We start from the raw sequence: 26082 nt of genomic DNA on the forward strand, positions 1-26082 counted from the left end.
TATAAAGAAAAGACAATCACTTCTGAAAAAGAAAGACACACTTAGAGAAATGCAAAATACACTGGAAACTTTCAACAATATAACTGAACAAGTAGAAGAAAGAATTTCAGAGCTTGAAAGCAAGGCTTTTGAATTAACCCAATCTGACAAAGACAAGGAAAAAAGAATTTTAAAAAATGAACAAAGCCTCCAAGAAAGTTGAGATTATATTAAACAACCAAACATAAGAATAATTTGTGTTCCTGAGCAAGAAGAGAAATCTGAAAGTTTGGCAAACTTCTTTGAAGGAATAATTGAAGAAAACTTCCCTGGTCTCGCTGGAGATTTAGACATCCAAATACAAGAAGCTGAAAAAGCACCCAGGAAACTCATCACAAAAAGATCATTACATAGGCACATAGTCATCAGGTTACTTAAAGTCAAGACGAAGGAAAGAATCTTAAGAGCTGTGAGGCAAAAGCATCAGGTAACCTATAAAGGAAAACATATCATATTAATAGCAAATGTCTCAGCAGAAACCCTGCAAGCCAGAAGAGACTGGGGTCTTATCTTTAGCCTCCTTAAGTAAAATAATTATCAGCCAAGAATTTTGTATCCAGCAAAACTAAGCTTCATAAATGAAGGAGAGATAAAGTCTTTTTCAGACAAACAAATCCTGAGAGAATTCACCACTACAAAGCCAACACTACAAGAAATGCTAAAAGGAGTCCTAAATATTGAAACAAAACCTTAAAATACACCTAAGCAGAAACCCCTTAAAGCATAAATGTCACAGGACTTATAAAACAATAACACACTGAAAGAAAAAAAAAACCAAGATATTCAGGCAGCAACCAACAGGATGAATGTAACAATACCTCGCATCTCAATACTAATGTTGAATGTAAAATGGCCTAAATATTCCACTTAAAAGATACAGAATGGCAGAATGGATTAAAAAAAAAAAACACTAACCAAATATTCGCTGTCTTCAAAAGACTCACCCTAACACATAAGAACTCACATAAACTTAAGGTAAAGGGTTGGAAAAATATTCCATGCAAATGAAAACCAAAAGTGAGCAGGAATAGCTATTATTATATCAGACAAAACAAACTTTAAAGCAATAACAGTTAAAAAAGACAAAGAGGGACATTATATAATGATAAAAAGATTTGTACAACAGGAAAACATCACAATCCAAATATATATGCACCCAACACTGGAGCTTCCAAATCCGTAAACCAATTACTGTTAGACCTAAGAAATGAGATAGATGGCAACACAATAATAGTGGGGGACTTCAATACTCCACTGACAGCACTATACAGGCCAAGACAGAAAGTCAACAGAGAAACAATGACCTTAAACTATACCTTACAATAAATGCACTTAACAGATATTTACAGAACATTCTACCTAACAATTGCAGAATATACATTCTTCTCCTCAGCACATGGAACATTCTACAACATAGACTATATGATAGGCCACAAAACAAGTCTCAATAAATTTAAGAAAATTAAAATTATATCAAGTACTCTCACAGACCACAGTGGAATAAAATTGAAAATTAACTCCAAAAGGGCCCCTCAAAACCATACAAATACATGGAAATTAAATAATCTTCTCCTGAATGATCCTTAAGTCCACAACAAAATCAAGATGGAAATTAAAAAATTATTTGAAATAAATAATTCTGAAAAAACCTTTCAAAACCTCTATGATACAGCAAAAGCAGCGCTGAGAGGAAAGTTCACAGCATTAAATGCCTACATCAAAAAGTCTGAAAGAACACAAATAAACAAGATCACACCTCAAGGAACTAGAGAAACAAGAACAAACCAAACTCAAACCTAGTAGAATAAAAGAAATAACAAAGATCAGAGTAGAATTAAATGAAATTGAAACAAACAAAATACAGAAGATTAATGAAACAAAAAGCTGGCTCTTTGAAAAGATAAACAAAATTCATAGACCATTAGGAAGAGTAACCAAGCAAAGAAGAGAGAAGATTCAAATGTGCCCAATTACGAATGAAACTGGATATGTTACAACCAATACGACAGAAATACAGAAGATCATTCAAGGCTACTATGAACACCTTTATGCACACAAACTAGAAAACCTAGAGAAGAAGGATAAATTCCTGGAAATATACAACCCTCCCAGATTAAATCAGGAAGAAAGAGAAACAATAACAAGTAGTGAGATTAAAAGAGTAATTTTAAAATTGCCAACAAAAAAAAGTCCTGGACAAGATGAATTCAGAGGTAAATTCTATCAGATATTCAAAGAAGAATTGGTACCAATCCTACTGAAACTATTCCAAATGATAAAGAGGGAATCCTCCCTAAATCATTCTGTGAAGCCAATATTACACTAATACAAAACCAGGAAAGGACATAACAACAACAACAAGAAAATACAGACCAATATCCCTGATGAACGTAGATGCAATGGTCCTCAACAAAATACTAGCTAACCAAATCCAACAGCATATCGAAAAAATAATACGCCATGATCAAGCGGGTTTTATACCAGGGACGCAGGGTTGGATTAACATACACAAGTCAATAAATGTGATACACCACATAAACAGATTTTTTTTAAAAATCAAGTGATCATCTCAATAGATGCAGAAAACATTTGACAAAATCCAGTATCACTTTTTGCTTAAAACCCTCAGCAAAACTGGCATAGAAGGGACATACCTTAAAGTAATAAAAACCATCTATGTCAAACCCACAGCCAACATTAATATACTGAACAGGGAAAAGTTGAAAGCACTTCCGCTGAGAACTGGAACAAAAGAAGGATATGCACTTTCACCACTTCTATTCTACGTAGTATTGGAAGTTCTAGCCAGAGCAGACAACAGAAAGAAATAAAGGGCATACGAAACAGTAAGAAGGAAGTCAAACTGTCGCAGTTTGCTGATATGATCATATACCTAGAAAACCCTAAAGACTCATCCAAAAAACTCCTAGATCTGATAAAAGAATTCAGTAAAGTCTCTGGATACAAAATCAATGTACATAAATCAGTACCACTGCTATACACCAACAGCGACCAAGCTGAGAATCAAATCAAGAACTGAACCCCCTTTACAATAGCTGCAAAAAAATAAAAACAAAATACCTAGGAATACGCCTAACCAAAGAGGTGAAAGATCTCTACAAGGAAAACTACAAAACACTGCTGAAAGAATCATAGATGACATAAGCAAATGGAAACACATGCCATGCTCATGGATGGGTAGAATCAATATTGTGAAATTGACCATACTGCCAAAAGCAATCTATAAATTCAGTGCAATTCCCAATGAAAATACCATCATCATTCTTCACAAAACTAGAGAAAACAATCCTGAAATTCATATAGAACCAAAAAAGAGCCCCCATAGCCAAAGCAATACAAAGCAAAAAGAACAAATCTGGAGGCCTCACATTACCTGACTTCAAATTACACTACAAGTCTGTAGTCACCAAAACAGCATGGTATTGGTATAAAAATAGGTGCACAGACCAGTGGAATAAAATAGAGAGCCCAGAAATAAAGTTATATACTTATAGCCAACTGATCTTCGACAAAGCAAACAAAAATATAAAGCAGGGAAAGGACTTCCTGTTCAACAAATTGTGCTGGAATAATTGGCAAGCCACATGTAGAAGAATTAAATTGGATCCTCATCTCTCACCTTATACAAAAATCAACTCAAGGTGGATCCAAGACCTAAAACCATAAAAACTTTAGAAGATAACTTTGGAAAAACTCTTCTAATTAGCTTCCACTTATAAGTGAGAACATACAGCCTTAGGCAAAGAGTTTAGGACCAAGAACCCAAAAGCAAATGCAAGAAAAAGAAGTATAAATGTGTGGGTTTTAATCAAACTACAAAACTTCTGAACAGCAAAAGAAATAATCAGCAAACAGACAACACACAGAGGGGGAGAATATCTTCACAAACTATGCATCTGACAAGGACTAATATCCAGAATCTACAAGGAACTCAAACAAATCAGCAAGGAAAAAACAAATAATCCCATCAAAAAGTGGGCTAAGGACATGAATAGACAATTCTCAAAAGAAGATATACAAATGGCCAACAGATATATGAAAAAAACACTCAACATCACTAATTATCAGGGAAATGCAAATCAAAACCAACATGCACTACCACCTTCCTCCTGCAAGAATGGCCATAATCTAAAAATCAAAAAATAATATGCTTGGCATGGATGTGGTTAAAAGGGGACACTTTTACACTGCTAGTGGGAATGTAAACTAGTACAATCACTATGGAAATCAGTATGGAGATTCCTTAAAGAACTAAAAGTAGAACTACCATTTGATCCAGCAATCTTACTACTGGGTATCTGCGCAGAGGAAAAGAAGTCATTATATGAAAAAGACACTTGCACATGCATGTTTATAGCAGCACAATTCACAATTGCAAAAATATGAAACCAACCTAAATGCCCATCAATCAATGAGTAGATAAAAAAAAATGCAGCATATACGTACCATGGAATACTACTCGACCATAAAAAGGAATGAAATAATGGCATTCACAGGAACCTGGATGGAATTGGAGACCATTATTCTAAGCAAAATAACTCAGGAATGGAAAACCAAACATCATATGTTCTCACTTATAGGTGGAAGCTAAGCTATGAGGACACGAAGGGGTAAGAATGATACAACGGACTCTGGGGACTTGGGGGGAAGAGTGGGAGGGGGATGAGGGATAAAAGACTACACATTGGGTATGGTGTATACTGATCAGGAGATGGGTGCCCCAAAATCTCAGAAATCACACCTAAAGAACTTATCCATGTAACCAGGCATCACCTGCTACCCAAAAACTATTGAAATGAAAATAAAATAAAATAGTTTAATAGTTTCTTTAAAAAGTTAAACATACACCTATCATGTGATCTAGCTATTCCACTACAGGTATTTACCCAGGAGACAGGAAAACACATGTCCATACAAAAACTAGAACAGAAATGACCATAGCACCTTTATCTGTAATAGCCAAAAAAGGGAAACAACCTAAATGTCCATCAACAGGCAAATGGATAAACAAACTGTGATATACCTGCACAATGAAAAACAACTCAAGAATAAGAAGCAATAAACTACTGATACAGCTTACAATGTGAATGAATCTCAAATACACCGAGGCAAAAAAGCCAGACATAAAAAGAGTGCATTTGTTCTTTGTGTCCATTTATATAAAACTTCAGAAAATGCAAACTAATCTCTAGTGACAGAAAGCAGATGATTGATTGCCTTGGTGGGAGAAGAGGAGCAGGAGGTGGAATTTTGAAGAAGTGTGAGGAAATTTGGGGCTGATAAATATGCTTGCTCTCTTGATCATAGTGATGGTTTCATAGGTATATATATATATATATATATATATGCCAAATCTTGTCAATCATACACTTTAAGTATGTGTAGTTATTATACTAAGTATACCTCAATAAGTCTTTAAAAATGCAATGGCTTGAAACAGCAATTATTTTATTACCTCTCATGATTTTTTGGTTCAGGAATTCAGGCAAAGCTCAGCTGCATGATGTTTCTATTCCAGCAGCATTGACAGAGGTCAGGCACTCTATTCATTAGCATCTGGGTTTGCTGGAAGCTCCAAGACAGCTCCACTCACATGTTTGGTGACTTTTCAGGGCGACTAGGAAGCTGGGATCAGTTGGGACTGTTGACCAGAATGACCACATGCAGCCTTTCCAACATGGTGGTATCAGGGTTGTCCAGGTTCTTGCATGGTAACTCAGAGCTCCAGAGGTAGTGTTCCAAGGTGCCCATGCAGAAGACGCAAGCCTTCTCATGGTCCAGTTTCAGGAATCTCTGGACATCACTTCCACCATATACTATTAGTCAAGCAAGTCACTAAAGCAAGGCCAGATTCATAGAGGAGGAGAATTAGACTCCGCTTCTCAGGGTCTAATTTTATCCACTACAACAGCATGGCAGAGTGGAAAGAACAGGAGTTAGACAAACAGATCAACTAATCCTACATCTGCCACTGCTAGCATTATGGCTTCAGATATATCATCCAATCTTATTCAGACTCAGTTTCCTGACATATAAAAAGGGAATAACCAAAAAATACTCACACAACGGTTGTGAGCAATAAACCCTCAGACACAATCCATTCGTTGCCAAAAATAAAACAAGCAATACACTGAGATTTCCTTGGCTAGAGTAGAATAAGTAAAATGAGCATTAACTGACAGTGCTGAACTCAAATTCCAGCTCCTATCATTCTTGCTGGATGACCTAAGCAAGTCACTTCACTTCACTGAGCCCTGAATTGCTCACCTGTAAAATTGAGTAGAAAATGTCTGTTGTTTAGGATCCGTGAGAATTAGAGATAATACCACAGTAGAGTGCCATGATGCAAGAAGCAGTTTTTAAAGTCATGTGATCAAAGCACTTAACTGAGCTCAGGAAAGTTAATTCCCTCTCCCTGTTCCTTCTCTTCATCAGCCTTCCATCTTGGACTCATGGGTGATTCCAGTGCTCTGTAGAGATAAGCAAGAGTACTGATAAGTTTTGGGGAAGCAAAACTTATCTCTCTTATCAGAGAGAGAAGTTTAGAGGCCCAGGCATGAGAGCAAAGCATCAAGGGTGAATGCTATTGAGCTCATTATTTGGCATTAGGAGTCAAAGTATAAATGCAGATCTTTTTCTTTTTCTGTAAGTGATTCTGTGTTGTTTGCACACAGGGCAATTAAAGTTCAATACCTATGCATCCTTTCTGTCCTTGCTAGTACATTTTGTACTTTACCATTGTCAGCGTTTGACTGTGTTATTATTTTTGTCAAGCATAAAGCTAGTAGAACAATGCTGGAACCCATAGTTGCTCAATATTAGGTTCCCCTAGCACTGCACAAGGAACTAGGTGCACGGCGGGACTTGAGGGTAAGAGATGTAACAGGGAGGGAAATTGATGTTTATTTATTTCCTATGATGTGTTAGACACTGTAGCAAGTATTATCCATTGATTTACTCTTCCAAATCTTCAAAGTACAGCTGACAAAATTACTAACAGGTAATTTTACTATGTGCCACACACTGCTGTTAAGTGCCTTAACTTGTTTAGAGTAAATGTCTTAATTTGAGTTCTCCTCAAATCAGCCCCTGAGACAAGGATTTTGCATGCAGGGAGTTGATGTAGGGAAGTGAGTATGGACTAATGAATGAGGGTGCAATGTCAGATACGAAGGGAGAAAGCAAGATAATGGTAACGTCACAGCTGTGGGCAAATGGGCCCAATCCTACTGGGGACCCTCAGGGGAACCTGGTAAGATGCTTTTCAGAACTGTTCCACTAGAGGGTGGGGAAGCTAGAATATTTACCCAGGACTCCCATCCCCATTGCTTCAGGGTTGCCACCAGGGGCACCAACTCCAGCATCCAGGCCGTGCCTGTGCAGTAAAGCAAGTTTCCTGGTGCCAGGAAAAAGCCATCAGGCTTCTAGAGAAGACAATTTAGCTGTGTGGGATGGGAAGCTGTCAACACTAGCAGCTCACCCGCAAGTAAATTCAGGTGGGCCAGACCCATCTAGGTCTGAATATCAATTCTGCTACACATTATCCCCTTCATTTGACCAGAGAACAGAGGCATAGAGAGTTGAGGTAACTTGCTGAAGATCTCATAGCTTAAAAACTGGCAGAGCTGGGGTTTCTATTCAACATCCTTACTCCACATTTTAACTATTTTACCTCTTAGATAAGGATGATCAAACATGTTAAGTAACAGATCCAAGGTCACACAGCCATTAATGCAGTTCATACATGACAAACTTGTGTTTGAAACCATGATTACGGAGCCAAATGCCTGAACTCTGCCACGTAACCTGCTATCTCCCAAGCACATAGCTCTAAAGATTAACTTTATCACATCCGGTAGCTCCCTTTACTCGGAAGCAGCTTTCTCTTAAAGCCCATTGGCTCTAGCAAAATTCCCATTTGCAATGGACAATGCCCCATATTTACTTGTATAGCCTAGGCACTTTCTCTGTGCTTCTTTATGGTCTGAGAGCTCTAATAGCTGAAACACAATACCATCTACTTACAGTAAACACATAACCCCTCTTTACTATTGACAATCTCTGCTGTTGGCTTTCTCTTTGAGTGGCTACCTTAATAAACAAGCAATTACTGGGAAATGAGAAGATAAACAATGTATTTCTTTGGAAGACTAATAAATCTTTGGCTCCACTTTCTCAACTTTTTATTCTACTTTATTACTCCCATTGGCTAAGTCCATATCTTACCATGCAAGGGAACCAATTGATCAATTAGAGAATCGGTGGCCCTGTTTTGACATTCTGCATTAAACAGAAACTAATTGCCTGATTCCAGATGCTTTTTAAAACACATCTCAGCAATCAATAGGTCTGTGACTATGTTTGGAATAGAAGAGCATCTTCGGGTGGGTCAGATGAAGCCCTCCATGTCCCAGGCATGGTAGCCCAGGTTCCTCCTGCCTTGTCCTGGGGAAGTTATGCTTCTTCATTAGTGCTTTCTTTCCAAGGTTTCCTTGCTGACCATGCACCCAATTAATGCTTCTCACCTGACACCCTAATGCCTAGATGGATCACAGGAGTCTAAGGAGCCTCCCAGGTTTGTGGAGTCAGTAAGAAGGAGATGGAAGAGCAATGAGACATCTGGGGCACTTTGCACTTGAGCAAAGGCTGAAAACAGAATAATGTAAGCAGAGCCGGGGGGTTTCTCCACCCAAGAGAAAGCAGCAATCAATAACTGATGATGCTTTCACGAAGCATGATGAAGCGTTGTCCAGCAATGCTTTGAGCAGGCCTCCGGAGCACACACAGAAGGCCTATTGCCTTCTGCAGCTCTCACCCTGGAGTCACCCTGCTTTAATGGAATTCTCATTTTCTAAGGATGCTAATGTCTGGAATATCCTAGTGGCTTTTTCCCTGACTGAAACTCCGTAGGGGATATCCACCAGAGACAGGGAGTCTGCATAAATGCAAAGGTTCTGTTTTTCTTTCTTTCCAGTGTCCTGCATAAATCCATGGAAAGTGCCTGGGTTTGCTGGGGTTTATTCTGCCTGCCATCCAGACCATCTCTCTGCCTAAGCACAGAGAAAGTGCCTAGGCTGTACAAGTAAATATGGGGCGTTGTCCATTGCAAACAGGAATTTTGCTAGAGCCAATGGGCTTTAAGAGAAATCTGCTTCCGAGTAAAGGGAGCTACTGGATGTGATAAAGTTAACCTTTAGAGCTATGTGCTTGGGAGAGAGCAGGTTACCTGGCAGAGTTCAGGCATTTGGCTCCGTAAACATGGTTTCAAATACAAGTTTGTCATGTATGAATTGCATTAATAGCTGTGTGACCTTGGATCTGTTACTTAACATGTTCGATCATCCTTATCTAAGAGGTAAAATAGTTAAAATGTGGAGTAAGGATGTTGAGTAGAAATCCCAGCTCTGCCAGTTTTTAAGCTATGAGATCTTCAGCAAGTTACCTCAACTCTCTATGCCTCTGTTCTCTGGTCAAATGAAGGGGATAATGTGTAGCAGAATTGTAGCTATCTCCCCAGCAAAGTGTGTCCTGAACCCTGTGTGCCCATGTGCTCAGGAATCAGCTTGAAGGGTGAATAAATGAGTCTTTTCTTTGAAACTCAAAGCAAAGGATGGGACCATCTTGCCTTGCTTAAATTACCTTAAAAAGAAGAGACAAGATTTCCCTCCAAGGAGTCATAGCTGTGGTTCCACAGAGTCTGAGTGGGACTGGCCAAATGTTTCAATGACTAAACACTCCCATCTTTTAAAACCCAAATGCTTATTTCCATGCACGTGCTCTGAGTAATAAAGTCTGAAAGACAAATTGAAATAAAAACATATCTGTAAGCAGTTTATCATGGTAAATTGAAGGCTTTTCAACTCTTTCCATAAAAGAGCCATCCCCTATGGAAAAGCAGGCAGGACAGTCACTTAATGACTTGCAGTCTGACGCCTCTTTGTACCATGGTTTATTTTGGGAGGTCCATAGAAGCCACATTTTATTACAAAGAATGAAAATCTCTCTGTTCTCCAGAGAAACAACTTGTTTTCTTTGGTCTCAGCAGGTCTTCCTTCTCAGACTCCTCTAAGCAGACATAAGAATTCCATTAGCTACCATTTATTGTCAAGAAGCACCAGGGAGGTTTTCTAAACATGACTGCATTTAATCATCCCAACAATTCTCTGAAGCAGGTATTATCAACTGCAATCAAAAGATGAACAGAATTTCTAACCCAAGTTGATATGACTCCAAACGCCATGGTGTGACCACCCTGCTGTATTGCAGCCACCACTAGGATTGCCAAGACAAGAGCCCATGCTAAGATGCAAAATAAAGACACTGCACCATTTGCTACCCTGTGCCCAAGACCATTCCTCCTGAGACAGTGCCTGCCACCAGACAGCAAGCGGGAGTTCCATCTCTTGAAACCAATTATTGGAGCATGTGCTTGCATTGACCACAGATGAATTCCGCAGAGGTCTTGCCATCTCGAGACAGGTCTGGCTGCGTGGTTCACATGTTTCCTTCCTAACTCCCTGCTCCGGAGCAGATGCTCAGTGCTTCTTGGCAGGCTGGTGACTCTAGGTCCTCCCTTCAGGGATCATAGGTCCTGTTAATAATGAGAAAAATTAGCTCCCAGTCCTCCCCAGCTTTCTTCAAAACTTGGGGACATGTTCATTTAATAAACACCCTCCAAAATAAAAATTCCATTTGTTTTGTGAAGCATAACAATAGTTCCACTGGAAAATGTCCTCTCCTTAATATGTATCTAAGAGACATGAGGCAAGGCACACACTAGCCCAGGCTTATCAGAATGAAGAAGGTCAGAATTAATCATTCTTTTGTTAATTCAAGAATGTCTTTTGATTTCAAGCCCATAGATTTGAAAACAAAAAAATAGAACAAAGCAGCAAGTATTTATTGGGGCCTAACATTGATTCGCCACAGTTGCAGCCATTCTGAGTTCTAAACAAGGCTAACAAAATTAAAATGAAAACAAACAATACAAAATAGTATTTAATTTAGTGTACAAATTTAGTGTACAAAATTTAATTTAGTATACAAAATTGTATTTAATTGTGTTATGCTGCTGTAAATGCATAGAATAAGGCCAATGAGGACAGCAAAGTTCAGGGACCTCAAAAGACAAACATGATTTGTCTGGCACACTGACCAGAGAACACCAAGAAATTCTGTACACAAATATCAGCACCCTTCATCCCCATTCTTGATACATAGAATATACCCAAAATATCAATAAATGCAAATACTATCCTGTAAATGCTATTCATACAGAAGGCAGTTCCTGTAGAGATTATCTTAAAAACTTTTACTTAATTCACTTTAAAAGGGAAAATAAAGAGGCAGTAATAGGAATTCAAACTGAACTCCTATTCTTGACAATATCAGAAGTGATGAATGTCATGTTGTAAAAAGTTTGTACAGAATTACCTAGAAAGCTCTAGACAACCTGGCTGACAATATGCCATAGTACACATATTTACTTTTGTTTCCAGAGCTAGAATTAACACTTGGAAGGGACCTGATTTGTATGCAGTGTTATGACCAACACTGACTTACTAGTTATGTAGGAAAATTAGAGAGAGAAAAATCAAATATTTTATTTAAACTTCACACAAGTAGGAACTAGAACACTTCAGGAGCCTGGGGTATTTTTTTTAATTAAGCTTGATAATAAATATAGAGACCCAGAGTAATGTCTAAAGGGAAATGAGATCTCTCAGTTGAAAGGAACTTTGAAAGAAATCGACTTTACAGAGGCAGGAATAGAAATAGAAACCTGAGGCCGGGCGCGGTGGCTCACGCCTGTAATCCCAGCATTTAGGGAGGCTGAGGCAGGCAGATCACGAGGTCAGGAGATCGAGACTATCCTGGCTAACACGGTGAAACCCCGTCTCTACAAAAATACAAAAAAAAAAAAAAAAAAATTAGCGGGGCATGGTGGTGGGCGCCTGCAGTCCCAGCTACTCGGGAGGCTGAGGCAGGAGAACGGCGTGAACCCAGGAGGCGGAGCTTGCAGTGAGCCGAGATTGCGCCACTGCACTCCAGCCTGGGAGACAGAGCGAGACTCCATCTCAAAAAAACAAAAAAAGGAAATAGAAACCTGAAGGTTACCTATGCATCACTCAACTGAGGAACCAATCCTAGAGGCTGAATTCACTTTTCCCTTTCAGATAAAGACTGAAGTTCTTCTAGGTTGAAAACACAAAGATAAAAATGTTTTTCATGCTAAAGCAATGGCAAGAAAAATAAAATAGCATTTGTTAACTGTCCTGCCTCACTTGTAAATCCTAAATTTAATGTAAATCCCTTATTCCATTGTTTCTGCCCTCTTTCTCAACCTTAGTTTATGCATGCAATTAATATTTACTGAATAGTTACTATGTGCTAAGCAACAGGCCAGGAGTTAAGGATGCAGCAGTGGACACGGCAATGGTGGCCAGGGCTCATGTTGTGGCCTGGATCAGTGATCCAAAGGAAACCCAGGTTCTGGTGGCATCACAAGCCGGACTAACTGTGCCTGTTAGCTCATTCACAACCATCTGTGGAAAGAGCAGCTGAGGTTCTAGCTTGAGTCTCAGCGTTGACCACAAATTTCAGGCATGTCTGCTATTTCTGATGAGGCTCTGGGTGGGCCTCTCAGGAACCTATTCACAGAAAGGATTGAAGAGCTGCTAGGAAAGAACTCATGGTAAAGGAAAAGACAGTCAGGTAGATAAGTACGGCAAGAATTAATTCTCCTTCATAAGCTCACGTTTGCAGGAAAAGTCATATTATTAGATCAAAAGTAAAATCCTATCAATCTGACTCAGGACCTCTGTCTTGCAGGGCTGGTGAGAAAATCTACTAAATTATAATGTGGCTCTCTCCATCCCAGGGTCGTGTGGAAGTCCTAGGGTTTTTGAAGAGAACAGAAAATTCAGAGAGGTTATTCCATCTATTATCTCTGTGTAACAAATTATCCCAAAAACATAACGGCTTAAAACAACCCTTTTCTTTTGCTCATGGTTTTGTGATTCAGGAATTTGGCGATGGCTGGATTGGATGATTCTTGCTTCAGTCTCTCATGTGGCTGCAGTCAGATGTTGACTTGGGCTTCAGGCAGCCAAAGACTCTACTGGGTGGGATGCCCAAGATGCATCAGCACATGGTGGGCTGGTGAGGCTAGATGTTTGCTGGGAGCTCAGCTGGGGCTCTCGACCTTCAACAACTACATGTGCCTTTTCCAGGTTGGCAGTCTCAGGATGACTGGACTTCCAACATGTGGCTTCCCACCGATTGTGCGTCTCGAGAGAACCGGGCAGAAGTTGCACAGCCCTAACCCTGAATGTCATGCAGCATCTTACGCCACATTTTGTTGGTTTCAAGAGTTATATAGCCAACCAGGATTCAAGGGCAGGGAAAATAGACCTCATATTTTGATGGGAGAGGCAAGGTTGCATTGCAAAACAGCTTTCAAGATAGGAGATACCATGGCCATCTTTGGAACCTGCCCCTGAGGATCACACGGTCTTGCAACACAGTAGTTATTTTTTAGGGTTCACCCTCGAAGATGAAAAGGCAGGTAACTCTATGCTTCTGAGTTAAGCATAGGTGTGGGAATTGCTGTCCAGGCACAAGTTCTGGTGGGAAGAACATAAAAACTCTTAGGTACACCGGGTATGTCTCCTTTCTGAGATTCTCCAACACCCCTGAGGGCATTGCCAAGGAGAAGAATCTCCCTGGGACCCACTGGTATCTCCTGCCCTTCTGACTTAAGAAATATTTCTCCTTTCCCTCACTACACAGCATAGTCTCTTCCATGAGTTGAAATTTTTGAAAATGAAAACCAGGCAGAGAATTTTTCTGGGAAAATTTATCTTTCAAGTTTTCCCAGAAACTTGAAAGATCAGGGAATATATAGCAGACTTATTTTCCCACACGTGCTTTCTTGTTATGTTTTTGGCTTCCTTTGTGTTTTATGTGCATTTTCAGTTTATCATGGTAATGCCATCACCTTCTCTTAGAGATGGCCATTGGGAATTGTATATGGTGCCCACTTATAAAGAAATGATGTAACAGCCTTATCCTTGAGGTCTGTATGTCAGTGTGGTGAGGTCATACTTCTAAATGTGAATTTGTTTTTCTACCTCATTTTATATGCCTCAAGTTGTTTTCAATTGTACAATGAGAAGTTCACTCATCCCTGTAACTAAACGGAGGTGAGTCACCCATTGGGAAGATATAAATAATGGTCAGGGATTATATGAGAGACAGCGAGAGTCCAGAGCTGCTGTTTCACTCACAGAGTCTATAAAGACATCAAAGGCCAATAAAAAAGAGAAGAAGTGGGCAGAGCCCCAGTAACAGGGAAAATGGAAATGATGAAACTTGGATTCTTGAGGAAAATACTTTTCTGGAGCAGAGTAGGGAGCCATGTGGAAATATATTCAGCCCTAGCTGTCCATCCAGGGCCAGCCCCCTGTCCCCACTGAGAGTCCAGTGGGCATGAAGTATGTCTGGGCTTTAAGAAACCCTGCCCAGGGAGCTCCCTCCTCTATCTGTTGAGGGCAACTACGGGAATGAAGATCATGGCAGTGATGATGACATGCAGGGAAGACCAGCTACTGCACCTAGTCTGCATGATCAGGAAGCAATATGAAGATCCCACTGAGCTGAGACCAAGAGAAAACACACTTTCTTTCAACATTAGCAAACCGTGAACAAGGAGACTCACCTAATTCCAGCTCTTGGGGGAAAGCCATTGCTCATTATTACCTCCTCCTCTCTTCTCCCCTCCCTTTTCCCTTTTCCCCTCTCCTTTCCTCTCTCCATCCCACACTCCGGACACACGTTCAAACTCACACAAATTTCTGATAACAAATAACCTTCAATTATTCTTAAGCTAGTTTTCTTCAGTCCCATTTAACATCTCAAATCCACCTACCTTTAAGACGATCAGGATTAAATATCAATATGTGTACTTAATACATATTCATTAAATTGTCACTAAAAGATTACGAGTTTCCTTTATAAAAGATTCTTTCTCTAGCATGTAATTTTATAAAGCTCATCAACAGATAAAGTGAGCATGGAAGACATGGATTGTATTCCGATTTCCTTTGCCAGTTGTTGGTGCCATGTAACACTTCCAAAGGGAATTTATACCCCAGTCACACTTAACATATCACAGGATGATAAGGAATAATTGCTTAAAAGGATTAAAAGCTATCTGTGATACATCAGAGGAGCAGAGAAGCAGATTTAAAGTTCATAAGGTTGTCTAAATGTTTATGGCCCAGCAGTCTTAGCTCTGTCGCCATTTGATTTTATGATAGCATGGCCATTTAGCAAATTTCTCCAGTTCTCACTGTCCTCATCTTTAAAATGAAGAGGTTAAACAACACAAGACAGTGCATCTTTCTGTCAGTTTTTCATTATCTGCAAGGATATGATTATGTTCTCCATTGTCTTTTATTCCTTAGTAATTGTGCATGGAATTTTCCCTAATTATTGTTCTGCTGCTCATTCTGGTGTGAATTTCATTTTCCTAAACCTTGAGAAGAAGTCTGGGTTTTGGCAGATTGTCTAACTTCACAGAGTTCCCTCTTCTGCTATTCCCATGAGGAGTCAAGACATATGGTGTTCAGTGTCTCACATGCTCTCCCTTTGTCCCCTCCTCACTTGTGTCTGGGCCCTTTCTTTTCTTCATCTGTCTTATCCCTGTCCTGCTAACCTCACTCTCATCCAGCAGGCCCTCCCCAGTGTGAGCCCTGGGGTGCAGGGACGCCATGCTGTTCTGCTTTAAGAGTTCATAGGAGTTGGGCCTTCAGACCTTGCTGCTGTCCCTCTCATATAACTGCGATAGTAGTGGGAAAAGCGCTCTCAGCTTCAGACACTGCTGTCACTTGCTTTGCTCCCCAGTGCATCCCTGTTTGGCCATGTGGGGGTTCTCCTGTTCTCAGATCTATTACACACATCAACGGCCCCTCTCACTTCTCCCATGCGGAAGCCAATAGCTCATAGTTCTTGTGGCTGTTGGTGGTTTGCCCTCACCCACTTGTATTTTGAAATTCCTGGGGATATTTTGTTTCCTAATTTTGTTAATGTTCTGCATGGGTCTGGGTTTTGCTGTCTAGTTCCCCTACCTCTTTTTGCGGGCAATTTGAGAAGTTCCAAAAGCTGTACTATTATCACCACCACCATTTTTCCAGAGCTGTATATATTTTCCTAGAGTGTGTATTTTAATTTACAGTTTTTGGTCACAGATGTTTTCACACATTTGCGCGTTCTGATGTTCGCATGTGTTCACATCAGGTTTTCCTTGATACCCTAAAAACACAAACAAGTCAAATGAAAAAGTGAGGCAGCTAGTGACATTTTCAAGACAAATGAGCTCTGATTTTCACAGCCCAGACAGTCTTTGTTGTAGAATTATGCTATTCCTCAAATAAGCTAATGTAACCTAAGTTACATTCACCTCCTACTTTCACCATTCACCTTCCTTTAACACAGTGTAAGAAAGGAGAGGCAAGAGATTCATGTGACTCTCTCCCGATCTGTTCACTTGGCAATTGGTCCTCATTGTCTCTCTCTCTCTCTCTCTCTTTTTTTTTTTTTTTTCCCAGACGGAATCTTGCTCTGGAGTGCAGTGGTGCGATCTCAGCTCACTGCAACCTCTGCCTCCCAGGTTCAAGCAATTCTCCTGAGTAGGTGGGATTACAGGCACGCACCACCACGCCTGGATAATTTTTGTATTTTTAGTACAGGTGAGGTTTCACCATGTTGGCCAGTCTGGTCTCGAACTCCTGACCTCGTGATCCACCCACCTTGGCCTCCCAAAGGGTTGGGATTACAGGCGTGAGCCACTGCGCCCAGCCAGTCCTCATTGTCTCTTATCATGCTTCCTCCAGCCTCATGGCTGATCAGTTCCCAGGACACCTTCCTTTGCACAGATTCCACCAAAGGGGTTGATGAGGGGTAAGACACACCCACCTTCACTGTTTGGTCCTCTTGTCCTCACCACATCACACACAAAACCTTACTGAAGATTTAAACTAATGAGGGAACTATAGAACAAAAGGGAGAAACATCTATATTTTTCTATATCCTAATTAAGGCTTTTCTATTGATGCAAAAGAAAACAGCAACTAAGAAGTTAAAACTTCACAAAGAGAGCTTTCATGGATGCTCCTAGCTCCTAACTTTGCTGTTATGTACCTTTTTTGCAAAAGTGCTTTTGTCTAATTCTCATCCCCATGTGAATTTCTGCCACCTTTCTAGAAAATCCCATGCTCTACTCAGAGATTAGTCTCTCCAGTGTCTTTATGGTGCTGCGTTTCCCCAATGTGCAAACAGTTATGCTAACATAGCTCTTTGGGTTCCAGCAGAACAGAGATCAAATCTGCATTTGGTCTTTGGGGGAGTTGAGGGTCCCAAGCCCCATTCTTTTGAGGTCTCTCCACCAGAATAAGCTGCGGCTTTGCTGCTCTATTCTCTATTCTTTTCATTGCCCAAGAAGTAACTCTTAAGTCAATCAAACAGACCAAAACACAAACACACACACACACACACACACACACACACACACACACACGCCACTTCCAAGGACAAATATTAATTCTAAGAGACAGTCGAATTTAAAAACAACAGAAACAACAGGAGCATTGTCGTCCCACACGGTGATTTGCATGGCCACCTGTGTCACAGTGGAGTTTCCCCTTTGCTTTGCTGCACCGAGGAATTTATCTGAATTCTTTGGCCCTCCAGCATCACCACTCCACACACACTTCCAGACCTGCTGGTGCAGGAGACAGCCATCACAGAGCAAGATACCTCATAACAGCCATTTCCTTAGCTGATTAAAGATGCTGCCAAAATCTTTTAGTAACTCCTTTTAAGAATCTAATCTTGTTCTTAGGCAAGAACCATCTTCCTCCCCAGTCTGTGACAGAAGAGTAGAAGTCATTTTCACTCTTCCTGTTACATTCAGCCATACCTTAGCAGATCATACTACATTCTCATGGATGGAGACACCTTGCCTACCCAAGGTAAAGACAACATGAGAAGAATTCTCACTCCTATATTGGAGAAACACCTCCATAGCCCAAGTTTCCCTCTGCCATCTGTATGCCTGAGTTCAAAGGGATCTTTGTGAGGGCATCAACCTCAGGAACAAACGTTTCAGTCCTGCTGCCTGCTGGACTCAGCTTTGTCCTCGTACTCTCACAAAATTAACTTGGAAGCCTGGCCTTCTTTCTCCCACCACCAGATGCCAGCTGTCCCTTTTATTCCACTCACCTCTTCGTGCAATAAGTTACAGAGAGGACACTATATTTCACCGCAAGACCCACAGAACTATTTTCAAAGGTTTTCCTTCATGCAAGAAGAAGGTAGCAGCAGCTGTAACATCTAGTTATGGCCAAAAAGTACAAAGTTTACTTTGTATGAAAACTTATTATACAGGCTGTATGAAAAATTGGGGAAAAAAATTGGTCTTTGGTGTCCAACGGATCTGACTTTAAATCCTGGCTGCGCCAATTACACATTCTATAACCTTGGACTTAAGATCATTGAACCTCATCATAGAACACTGTAAAACAAAGATGATAATAATACACATCTCAAAGGTTGTGTCTTAAGTGACTTTGCATCAGACCTGTGCACACGTAGTGAAACAGGTATGCACTTTCCTTACAACACCTCATTGCAAGAAATGTCGTGTTGTTTTCATTTTCAAAATCCAAAAATCTCATCCCAAGTTCCCACTTACCGGGAATTGAGAAATTTAATCTCAGGTTCTACTGTAAGTAACATTCAGACTGAGTTAAGTTGTCAACTAGCAAAATAAAAAGTTAATAACTAATGTCTCAAATTACTGAGAATTAGTCTATATTACTACTTCTATAAAATAGCATATTATATAGAAATGTGGGTGTAAATGCCAGAAAAAAAGAGAAGAAAAGTGGTTCCTTTAGGAAGAAAAATAACATGATGATAATCAAGTAAGACAGAGTACAGTTTTTACTATGTGTTTTAAACTATGTGCATATATCATATTAACAAAATTAACTACAAGCAAAATACCCATATAGTAGTTTCCACTTACATGCAAGTTTCTTTAGTATCTGACTAAGAGTCACAAAAAATCCTAATAGTTCAGGAGTCTCTAAATGTTTCTTTGTACAAAACACTTTGCAGTTAGGCAAACATGCAGAAACATGGGCCATGACATATAAAGATTGCCTGTGATTTTCCTGCCCTAATATAATTTTCTAAGTGTTAACCAAATATTACTCACACCCTTCTCCAAATTCTACCTTTCATTCTTTCTGAGCCGTTAGACAAGTTGCTGAGCTTCTATGAGCCTTAGTTTCTTTATCTATAAAATTAGACCATTTAAAAAGGTTTCTTTTAAAGTCTGACATTATTTCCATCTTAGTAATTGACTGTGAAAATGGTGACTGAACGATTCCTGAAGCCCCTTTCAAGTGAAAAATGCTGGGAGCTGAGTACAAGACTCAGCTCAGAATCAAGTTTTGTGTTTGCATTTCTTTGCAACACGTATTCTGCACACAGCTATCACACGTGTGCAATTCCTTGAACTTCCCTTGCCATCTCCGAGATCCTTGTGACCCAAAAATAGTCTCCGTGTCAAGACCTGCTGCAATCCACTCCCAGGTCTCAAGAAAAGACTCCAAGGAGAGACACAACACAGCACTGTGGGATCTGCAGGTGACTCAGACAACATAAACTGAGTCACTAACCCAGAACAAGCAGTGGACAGAAAGGAGTAGCTTGAGGTTGGATGTTTTAGAATTTTTTAAGAAAAAAACAAGAACCACATCTAAGACTCATTTGATACTGGTGTTTCTTTATTGATATCATATTGGGAAGTTTGAAAACCTTCAGTATTTACATCTTCAGAAAACACTGAAATTCACTATTTTAAATAGTTCAAAGGAAAGGGAGCTTAGTTTTATTTTACACTGAATCACGCAATTTCAAATGTTAGTTTTTCTGAATTCAAAAATTACTCCACAGACAAGATTTATGAAGGGTAAGGTTTATTTTAGAGTAGGCTCAAGTAGTTTAAAACAATCATGATACTATTTTATTTTCTAACTAAAGTATGTTTCTGTTTAAAATCTTGTAAACTGTGTTTTTCAACCAGGTTTCCTTAGAAGACAAATATTTTGTTGCTATAGTAAATCTCATCCTCAAGTAATTCTTCCTTTTTCAGGTTTGCTCAGAACTCCCAGTTATGCAGCAATAAAACCATCCACATAGAGATGGAATAGACCTATTTGGTCATCGATGACTTCTCTTTCTCTCACCCGGAGTTGCTCCAGGATTCTTCCCTAAGGCCTCTTCTCCAGTGATTTGTACAACTTTGCAATAGCAAGAAATGGTGCACCCTGGCTTCTTTCAATAGAAGGTACTGCAACTTTTCATCATTGCAATGAAGCTGAATTCCCACCCCCCCCCCCGCCCCCCCCCCCCCCGCCCCCAAAATTCCCTGTTTTCTCATCAGGCTCAACTGTACCCTAGGGAGTCTCTCACACAGTCTGGCTTTGCTTGGCAATGACATCCTTAGTTCTTTTAAATGGCTTTCGTTGGCATGTTTTTAAGGCATTTAGCTTCAGCATTTTCACTGTGGTAGAGGTTAACCCCAAATTCCTGTGCATTTCCCTAGCATCTTGGCATTTCTTCTTTATTGTACCAAATTAACACAGAAGAAAAAAAAAGTTTCCCTCCCAGTTCCTCAGTCGGTGCTGCCAAATATAGGCATACAGCTCTTTCCTTGGGACATCATCAGATTTTCCTCTTGGGATCCTCAAGGTCTTTAATATTTCTAGTCTTTCTTTTCCAAGTTGGGAAACACTAGTCATTCACTCAACAAATATTCCTTGACTGGCAAATATGTTTGGGGGGCTAGAGATATAAAGACAAAGTGCCTGCCCTCAGGAAGCCAACAGTCTAGGGAGAGACAATGGCACATAAAGAGTTATATGACCACACGGCCGGGTGCGGTGGCTCACGCCTGTAATCCCAACACTTTGGGAGGCAGAGGTGGGTGGATCACTTGAGGTCAGGAGTTCAAGACCAGCCTGGCCAACATGGCAAAACCCTGTCTTTACTAAAAATACAAACAAAATTAGCTGGGCGTGGTGGCACACACCTGTAGTCCCAGCTACTTGGGAGGCTGAGGCAGGAGAATCACTTGAACCTGGGAGGCAAAGGTTGCAGTGAGCCGAGATCGCACCATTGCACTCCAGCCTGGCGACAGAGTGAGACTCTGTCTCAAACAAAAAAAAAAAAGAGTTATGTGACATCAGGTGGAGAGCAGGATAAAGTACAGGAAGGGACCTGGAGTGGCAGAGGGGCCAATCTAGAGAGGGGCCCAGGAGAGGTCCCTGTGAGGAGGTGAAGTCTGAACAAAGACCTGAGTGGAACAAAAACATCAAGGCAAGAAACATGAGGAAAATATAATAGGGTACTTAGCAGACATGGGTTCCTTTATAGCTGGGCTGCAATCTTCCTTTTGGGTCAAAAGAAACTTCTAAAATCCCTCATTTTGTTGTCCAGGTGCTCACTTCAGCAGAGTAGCATTTCCATCCCTCTCAAATGCAACAAAACCTTCCTTTCTCAAACAAGCATTGCGTGCCTGTCATTACAGAACAGTGCTGATTTCATAGGGGTGAGGCATGCACAACCTTGTCCATCAGACTGAGAATCAAGGCATAGTCATTCTGGAAGGGAATCCTAGAAGCGGTTGCTGGGAGCAGCATCTCGGTTATCCATCATAACCCAAAACTTAGTGGAATACAACAGTTTAATCTTTCTCACAATTCTGTGGGCTAAGGGGCTTGGCAGGGTGGTCCTGCTGCACTCACCTGGGGGCTCTTGTTGGCTCTTATCACACGATGGATGGGTCTGGTGTCCTTGGAGCCTCGATGGGTCTGGAACGTCCAAGGTGGCACCTTCATTCACATGTCCAGAACCTCCACACTCCTCTCTGAGGCCTCACTCTCCATGTGGCCCCTCATCTTCCAGGTCCCCTGCTTGTGGCCTCCCTCTCCAGTAGGACAGTCACAGTTATGTGCCTAACTGCTTCCAAAAACAAAACACAGGGGCTGTAACCCTTCCTTGGGGCATAGGTAGCATCAATTCCCAACATTCCACTGGAAAATTCGAGTCACGGGGGCAGCCTGCATCACGATGGGGGATCTGCACGATGGTGTTAAAATTAGAGGCAGAGTTCTTTGTGGGGAGCCCTCTTTGGAGACAAGCCACCACCTACAGAGATCTTCTGTGAGCTGCCCAGGTCACCCATTCAGTCAGTGGCTGAACCAGAAATCAAACGACCTGTTCTCTTTGCTCCATTTTCTTTTTTCACCTAAGCTGAGCCAAAATCCCTATTTGAGTCCAAACTAATAATCACATGAGGCTCAATGACACAAAATGCCATTAGCTCCCTGTGTCTCCCAGCCGGTCCCTTCCTCCAGCTGGAGCTCTTCTGCAATGGGCTGTGTGTTTTCCTCAATTATGGTGCATATATATTCAGGCCCCAAAGCACCGATTTAACAGAGTTTATAGCTCTTTGATAAGCTCTAGACACTGTCAGCAGTTTTTCAAAGAGTTACTATTATGATATATTTTCCAAGACTTGAAGATAAGGCAAAGCGGAAGAATTAGTTTCTTTCAACAGGCATGGCTTAATAGGCCTGCCCAGAGAGTATTAAGTTGGGAGAAGATACCTGTGTTTGACTTTGCTGACTAGTAATTAGATTCTGTGATGTTTCATAACACAGACTTCTGTCCAGGAGAAACACAAATGATTTCTCTCTAGCATATAAAATAACTCCAAGGTTTTTGGTTTTATGTGCCATGTAGGCATTAATAAGTTTTGCATCTAACTTGGAAAATAATTTCAATATGTATTTTTAAATGCTTATCAATACTCAGTTCCTCAAATCCTCCTTAAACCAGCCTTACCGTCTTACTGACTCCCTCATTAATGAGTTGAATACATCTCCAACACAAGTTCATTCTATATGTCTATGAGAATGAGGGCTTCAACTTTCTCAGAAGTATCCTTTACACTATAGGGGCTCCGATGGAGCTTCCTCTGGGCTAGAAGCTGAGCACAGCTGTGGCTGACACAGGCCCTGGGCCATCCTCCTCATTTATGCAGAGTTGGTTACCTTAGCCCATGGAACTGAATGTTTTATTTGGCAATAAAATCTCACCATAATTATTCATGGGAGCTTCAATTCACAGTGCTCAGGGCTCTTTTCTTGGGCTTCAAGCAGCTCAGGAAGAAAAGTGCTCAGCACTTCAATTCAGACATGATTTTACCACCTGGAAAGACGTCATAGCCCAGTGGGCAAAAGGGAAGAGCTGGAAGCCAAATTTTCTGGAGAAAGACCATCATCTCTTCTAATTAATTCAATCCTGGACGTTTGACCTTTCATTGACAAAGTTAACAATCCCTATGCCCCCATATCCCAACACTTGTAAAGATTCCTGCAGGAAAACCTCACCAAGGCCCAGGGCAGGCCCTTCAGTGGCTCTGCTCAGTGTCTATTCCAGATTCTCAAGAAGGATTCGGGAATCCAGCATTCTATTCACTGCATTACTAGGTGCTCCTCACCTCCTTTTCCTTCCAAACATGGAAGGAAGCAAAATTCCATGCCACACATGTGGGGGGCGCATAAGAAATACGATGTGCTGTATTTTTCTTTGCATGAGCTTAGTTTCCATTTTGAGTCCCCATTGTGGTGGCTATTGGAAAGGTAATCTGATTCAATTCAGGGCCAGCTTTCTCCCTACCCCGGTAGGAGCAGGTACAGTCCAGAAGGATGCGAGGGTGCCAGGGAACGGTGTGTGGCTGCTGCCTGATGCCATCCATCTGCTGTTGCATCTTCTGAGCAATTCTTCCAACTCTGGTCCATGCCAGGTCTATTCTCACTCAGCTGAATCTTGAGGGCTTTGAATCCCAAGCAGATATTTTTCTGTTCTCATGTCTTTGGGGGTAACTCTCTGAAGCTGGAGAGTTCTTTGGCACACTCTGCCTAGATGCCCCATACAACCATTTGTACTCTATGTCTCCCTTAGTTTAAGGAGAATTATCCACAATTTAGAAATAAGACAAAACATGTCTGGGTGTTCTTTAAAATTAATTGTGGAGCATCATGTAACAAGGCCTCTTAGGGGTCACCGGGGCTCTAGAGCAGTGTTCCCCAGCTGTCGTTTTCATTATCAACCTGCCCAGGAGAAAAATTTAATTGCATTCCAGTTTAATGTTAATTGATTTCAGCCACTTCATGTAATTAACAGTCAATTGGTTGATTGCACACCCACGTTCGTAGTAGTATCATTCACAATAGCCAAACATGGAAGCAACCCAAGTGGCCATCAGTGGATGAATTGATAAGCAACATGAGGTGCATATATACAACGGAATATCTTGCAGCCTTAGAAAGGAAGGGAATTTTGACACATGCTACAACATGCATAAACCTTGAGAACATTGTGCTAAGTGAAATAAGGCACCAAAATACAAAGACTGTATTATTCCATTTATATGAGATACTTAGAGTATCAAAATCATAGGGACAAATGATAGGATGGTGGTTGCCACAGGCTGCAGAAAGGGGGAAATGGGGAGTTATCATTTAATGGGTACAGGGCTTCAGTGTTATGTGATGAAAAGAGTTATGGAGACAGATAATGGTAATGATTGCACAATGTTATGAATGTATTTAATACCACTGAACTGTACACCTAAGAATGGTTAAGATGGTAATTTTTTTGTTATGTATATTTTACCACAAGAAAAATTTGGGAGAAAATGCCATTTAAAGTTAAAAATATCAATTGGCTGATTAATTGGTTTAATTTACCCATAGTAAGATAAAGTAGATAGTCAGGAATAAGATTTTTCTGATAGTGTTGAACTTTGGAGGGCCACAGACATTGTAATATCTAAGATTTTTTTCTTACCCACCAAAAACCAATTTTTTTAATACCAGGGGCAATATCATTCCTTAATTGAGCCATCATAGTCTAAGGGAAGCAACTTTGTTCAACTCGTTACTTACTGTTAATTAAGAATCAAACTCTTCTTATAAAAAAATCAATAAGTTGCAAATTATTTTTGATCAGTAAACTTGCAATTTATTTATAACCAGTAGGACAGATAATCCCGTAATGCATGGTTGTATTGCCTATAAGAATACATCCATCTGTTATGTATCACATTCTTATATTTCCCTTCATATTAGCTTTACCATTCAGCTGGTTCCCTCATTAATGATTTAAATCCACCGTTGTTATATGCTCACTGTCTTGTTATATGCTCACTGCCTAGTTCTATGGAAGTCATTTTTTTTGTTTCTTTGTTTTGTTTTTTGTTTGATTGTTTGTTTGTTTGTTTTTTGAGACAGAGTCTCGCTCTGTCTCCCAGGCTGGAGGCAATCTTTGCTCACTGCAAACTCTGCCTCCCGGGTTCACGCCATTCTCCTGCCTCAGCCTCTCAAGTAGCTGGGACTATAGGCGCCAGCCACCATGCCCGGCTAATTTTTTTTGTATTTTTTAGGAGAGACGGGGTTTCACCATGTTAGCCAGGATGGTCTTGATCTCCTGACCTCGTGATCCGCCTGCCTCTGCCTCCCAAAGTGCTGGGATCACAGGCGTGAGCCACCGCGCCTGGCAGAAGTCATGTTTTTTAATTAAGAAAACTTATACTTTGACATTTGCCATTCTGAGGAACTAGAAACTATTGACAGGGAAGCTAGCGTTAAGTCCTTTCTGCTCTCAAATCCCCTGCCCCCTCATCAGGACTCAGCCAGGACGCCAGGACGTGGAAGGGCACATGGTCCCTTCTGGCAGAATCTCATGAGCATCTAGCTCTCATCTTTTCTGACATTCTTCTCCACCACACATCCTTGGGAATCTTTATCTTTTCTTGGGGAGTTGGAGATCTAAAAAATAATTGACTTTTATTGGAAAAAAAAATTCTTCCAAGAGTCCATC

The sequence above is a fragment of the Gorilla gorilla genome, chromosome 13 (assembly GCF_029281585.2).
Source record: "Gorilla gorilla gorilla isolate KB3781 chromosome 13, NHGRI_mGorGor1-v2.1_pri, whole genome shotgun sequence".
Lineage (NCBI taxonomy): Eukaryota > Metazoa > Chordata > Mammalia > Primates > Hominidae > Gorilla > Gorilla gorilla.